The sequence below is a fragment of the Myotis daubentonii genome, chromosome 12 (assembly GCF_963259705.1).
Source record: "Myotis daubentonii chromosome 12, mMyoDau2.1, whole genome shotgun sequence".
In the NCBI taxonomy this organism is placed as follows: Eukaryota; Metazoa; Chordata; class Mammalia; order Chiroptera; family Vespertilionidae; genus Myotis; species Myotis daubentonii.
In genome coordinates, this window is record NC_081851.1 from 12,367,138 (window position 1) to 12,373,137 (window position 6,000).

Consider the following 6,000-nt stretch of genomic DNA (forward strand, 5'->3'; position numbering starts at 1 on the left):
ATAATTATGCAAATCAGGATTTGAATAATGGTTGATTATATGAGCTTATGCCAATGAGATATTAACTGGATACTAAAATTTTAAACTCTCTGCTTCCAAATTTCAGGGCCAAGGTTTCAGAGAAATGCAGCACAATTTATGGGACTAGAACTGTTTTAAAGAAAACACATAACGGTGACATAGAAAACAGGGTCAGGCAGACTGAAACCACAAGAGTGAGTGCAAGCCAGGCACAGTGATGAGCACGTTGCACACATTATAGCTCATTCAATCAACTCAAAGGCCTCCAGGTGTTCCATCAACTCCCACTGACTTAGCTGAACTTTGGACCTCAGGTATGCAGAAATTCTAGGAGTAATATAAGGTTTTCTATCCTGAAAACCGGTTCCATGCCCTGGCTGCTATGGCTCAGTTGGCTGGAGCATCATTCCATACACTGAAAGGTTGTGGGTTTGATTCCAGTCAGGCCATATACCTAGGTTGTGGGTTCAATCCCCAGTCAGGGTGTATATGGGAGGCAACCGATCAATGTTGCTCTCTTACCTAAATGATTCTCTCTCTCTCTCTCTCTCTCCACCTCTGTCTCTCTATCTCTTCCCCCTCCCCTCTAAAATCAATAAGCATATCCTCGGGTTAGGATGAAAAGAAAATGGTTCTATTAAATCTTAGAAAACTTAGAAAGTAATTTCCAAATTTTAATAGTTATAAATTCCTATCAAAATTCCCAGTAGTTTCAGAGAATACCTTGACTCGAACTAAACCAACAATTCAATTATTTTATTTATACAAGCAGTTTTACTGCCATCTGAGTCAGACCCTCAGAACGTTCTGCCGTTGGATTGGAAATCAATAGATACAGCTCTACAATCAGATTCATAGTTGTGGAAATTTGAATAATAGTCTTTAAACACATGATGAGTCATTAGCACACATCTCTACACTTAAGATATGTGGACTGTACATGTGGGATTTTGCAAGAGAATGAGGAAGAGGGGAGGTGAGAAACAAAAAAGTCAGAATCCCTTACTTGGAGAAAGTTATTAATAAAGCAAAAGTGTTAACAACTGGACAGCCCTAACTGGTTTGGCTCAGTGGATGGAAGTCGGCCTGCGGACTAAAGGATCCCTCTCTGGTTAGATTCCAGTCAAGGGCATATATCTTGGTCGTAGGCCCGATCCCCAGTAGGGGACGTGCAGGAGGCGGCTGGTTGATGTTTTTCTCTCATCGATATTTCTAACTCTCTGTCCCTTTCCCTTCCTCTTTGTAATATCCATAAAATATAAACTTTTTTAAAAAGATAAAGAACTGGACAGGTGTGTACCCTTTCATTCATGAAATAAAAATATGTGACCTAGATTTTATAACATAATTACTTAGAAAGCCTCTTCCCAGCCTTCATTTTGCAAATACAAAGAAAGTGGGAAGGAAAAAATTGAGCTCTTTAGAGCAGCAGTTGCCAACCTTTTGGACCTCACGGACCACCAGTGGTCTGTGGGCCACTGGTTGGTGACTGTTGCTTTAGAGGGCTTAGGAAAACAGAGACTATCTTGGATTTTCTTTCTCCAAGGAGTGTTACAATGATTATTTCTGTGGGAGAGATAATCAACAAAGTCTCCAGTATGTCTACAAAGTTAAAAGCACAATTGGAAATGAAAAATAGGAAAGATTCCTTTTTCAATGCCCTCTTACAAAGCAAATATCAACCTAAGGTGACACAGCCAACTATATGTCCCGTGTATTTTTCTAACAAAAATCAATAATGCCAAAAAGCGCTGTCCAAAATCATCAAGCGCGACTCAGACAGGAGCAGTGGACAGTCTGCGCATTCAGTGACTCCTCTGCACTGTGCTGTGGCTCAGCTGAGTCCTAAAAGAGCAGGCCCCATGCAACAGAAAATGAATGATTTTGGTTTTATATAGAGTTACCAGTGGTGCTTTGCTCAAGATACAGATTCTTTTCATGGAGATAATGTAAAAATTATTATATGAAGAATTAGTTGCTTTTGAAGTTTCCTTTAACAAAGTGTTACTCTATAAAACAAAAGATGATCCTCAGCAGTAAACCTTGAAAAAAGGGAAATCCAGAATGTCCTAACCTTTCTATTATCTTTTCCCTCACAACCCTAGAGACCATAATGTGTTCATGTATACAAAGCAAAGGAGAGAAAAGGTAAAGACAAGGCAACACCCGAAAGAGGACTCTGTTAAAAACTCTACCTAAGTTATTAAATAGCATTCTTATTTTACAGTTTATAGCGATATATAAAGATGTGTCAAAAACAGAACATAACTTGTCATGTCCTGAATCTCCGCCTCTGACAGTACCTGGTGCCATGTGTTCAATAGTGCCACAGAACAAACACAACAAATCGAAAAGGTATGACAGGCAACAGTTTCTGGTGGGAGATAGGAAATTTTGTAGGTCATATTTTATGAACTACTAGAGGCCTGAGCCAGGCCTGCACCCTCTCACAGTCTGGGGCTCCCTGTGGGCAGCTGGACATCCTTAGCTTTGCTGCAAAGGCGGGCTCCTGCCACTGCCACTGCCCCTGCACTCGCCAGCTGTGAGCCAGGCTTCTGGCTGAGCTGCTCCACCTGTGGGAGCCCACTGACCACCAGAGGGCAGCTCCTGTGTTGAGCATTTGCCCCCTGGTGGTTAGTGCGTGTCACAGCATCCTAGCTTGGTCTTTCTGTCATTAGGTCAATTTGCATATTAGCCTTTTATTAGATAGGATGATATAAAAAGACTAGGATAACATAGCTAATTCTATTGTGATTACTATTTATTGTAGCACCTAAAAAGAAATAAATGAAACACAGACCATATTTTATTTTTATTTATATATGTATATATCATAATTAAGTATTTTTAATATATTTATTAGCATCTACCTATGACACCAGGAGGTCTCAGTTTGATTACAGTCAGGGCACATCTAAATAACCTTTTTTTTTTTTTAGGAAAATCTTTATTGCTGAGAGCATTACAGATGCCCCCCTTTGCCTTCCAGGGCCCCCATCCACCCAGATCCCACCCCACTCCAGACCTTCACCACCCTATTGTCTGTGTCCTTAGGTAATGCATATATGCATATAAGACTTTTCCTTAATATCTTCCCATACCCCTCTCACTCCTTTCCTCTGAGATTTGTCAGTCTGTTCTGTTTCCATGCCTCTGATTCTATTTTATTCATCAGTTTATTTTGTTCATTAGATTTCTTGTTCATTTATTTTGATTTTTAAATTCAATTGCTTATAGATATGTATTTATTGCCATTTTGTTGTTCATATTTTTTTCTTTTTTTCTTCTGCCTCTTCTTCTTCTTCTTTAAGAATACCCTTCAACATTTCATGTAATACTGGCTTGGTGGGGATGAAGACCTTTAGCTTTTTCTTGTCTGTGAAGCTCTTTATCTGATGTTCAATTCTAAATGATAGCTTTGCTGGGTAGAGTAACCTTGGTAATAGGTTCTTGCTATTCATCACTTTCGTAATTTCTTGCCACTCCCTTCTGGCCTGCAAAGTTTCTGTTGAGAAATCAGCTGACAGTCATATGAGTACTCCCTTGTAGGTAACTAATTGCTTTTCTCTTGCTGCTTTTAAAATCCTCTCTTTTTCTTTAACGGTTGGCATTTTAATTACGATGTGGACCTCTTTGGATTCATCTTGTTTGGGACTTACTGTGTTTCCTGAACTTGTAAGACTATTTCTTTCACCATGTGGGGGAAGTTTTCTGTCATTATATATTCAAATAGGTTTTCAAGATATTGCTCTCTCTTTCTTCTCCTTCTAGAACCCCCATAATGGGAATGTTGGTACACTGGAGGTTGTCCCAGAGGCTCCTTACATTATCTTCATACCTTTTTATTCTTTTCCCTTTTGTTCTTCTTATTAGGTGCCCTTTGCTTCCTCATGTTCCAAATCATTTATTTGATTCTCAGAATCCTCTATTCTACTGTTGAATTCCTGTAAATTATTCTTTATTTCAGTTAGTATATGCTTAATTTCTCACTGGTCCTATTTTTACGTCTTTGGCATTCTCACCGAGATCCTTGAAAGTCTTAATAAGTCCCTTGAATCTCTCATTAATTCCCTTAAAGCTCTCATTAAGTCCCTTGAAACTCTCATTAAGATCTTTGAGTGACCTTAGAACTATTTTTTTGAACACTGTCTCCAGGAGTTTGCTTACTTCCATTTCTTTCATTTGTGACATGTTTCATTGTCTCTGTACTTTGGCAGCTTCCCTGTATCTGTGTTTGTTTCTATGTATTAGGTAGAACTACTATGTCTCCTGGAATTGGTAGAGATAACTTGTATATTAGGTTTCCTGTAGGGCCTAGTGGCTCAGACTCCCCAGTCACCTGAGAGGGCATTCTAGGTGTGCTCCTGTGTGGGCTGTGTGCACAGTCTTGTTGTAGTTGAGAATTGACTGCTATTGCTATCACTGGGAGGAATTGATTTCCAGGCTGATGGGCTGTGAGGACCAGCTGCATCCCAAATGGAAGAGCTTCTGTGCAGGAGACACCCATATGGAACAGGACTTGTTTCAGTGGGGCTTTGGTGCTCACTGGGCCAGCTCCTTGAGTGTGTTGCTTGTGGGTGTGCAGAGCTGTAATCTGTTATGATATGAAGCTGTCCTCCAGATTCATTAGCTTTGGGGCCTCCAGGAGGTGCAAAGTCAGCCACTGCCTGGGGCCACCTAGCAGCAGCTACAGAGAGATCTGCAGATGGCTGCTATTTGTTTTGGGCTAGGAAGTGCCCAGGCAAGACCCAGCTGTAAAGCAAAACAGGCTGGTGCTAGTGCAGTGTCTTTGGCCTTTTATTGATAGGTTCGATGCCAGCTGCTGCTTGTTTGAGATTCTAGCAAAGTCTGAAGCCTGAGCCAGGATAGGCCAGTCATATGGAAAATTGGCTACAACCAGCTTGGGTAGGGCTGCAAATTGGATGTGGTGAGGTCTCAGGGAATAACCAGGGTGGAGAAAACAGTGAGAGCCACACTGATGGAAACTCAGATATGGCTGCCAGTCAGCTTTGTGACTGGGGAGGTCCCAGTACAGGAACAATGAACCTTGCAAGCACACACTTGACAATCATGCTGGCAAGTTACTCTCAGGGATCCTTCTTTTCAACAAAATTAGATGTTTATGTTTAAAGAGTCAGTACTTTAAAAATTAATGCATAAGTCGGGCCAGTGTCGCTCAGTGGTTGAACATTCCACTATAAACCAGGAGGTCACAGTTCAATTACAGTCAGGGCACATGCCCAGGGTTTCTGGCTCAATTGCCAATAGGGGGCATGTAGGAGGTAACCCATCAGGTATTCTTTCTCATCATTGATGTTTCTATCTCCCTCTCCCTTTCTCTCTGAAGTCAACAAAAATATATTAAAATTAACACATAGATATACATATGATAGGGTGTACACTTCGACAGGGCATAATCTTTGCAAACCAGTCTGAGTGTACAGTATTGATGCACAACAGCATGGACTGGTGAATGAAGCACAGAGCGATCTGCCACAGCTCTCAAATCTCCCCTGTAAGTACACCCCCTCGTCTCCTACAAGGTGGTGTGCTTTGGCCAGCAGCCATCTGGTCCCCTGGCAAAATAGCACTGTTAGAAGTGTTCAAACGCATCTCTGTCTGTAACGCTGCACAACAATGCATATCTAACAGCACTCATTCTGAAATGCAGGCTGAGACTGGAGGAGGAAGAGGTAGAAGTAGGATGACTTGGATGGATGTCAATGGTCCAGTCAGGAAGTGAGACCTAGACCTGGAGGAACACAGCTGTGCCGGACAACTAGCAGGTGTGACCAGCCACTCAGACACTTGATGGGAAAGGTTTGAACATTGGGGAACAAAAGCCGGAAAAAGAAAATGGGGGGAGAGCAGATTAGTGGGGGCTAAAGTGTGGGTGCAGGTGAGCTCAACAGGATATACATGTGTCACTGACAAAATGCAAACACTAAATGTTAGAAGACCCCAGAGAAAGGCACCGAT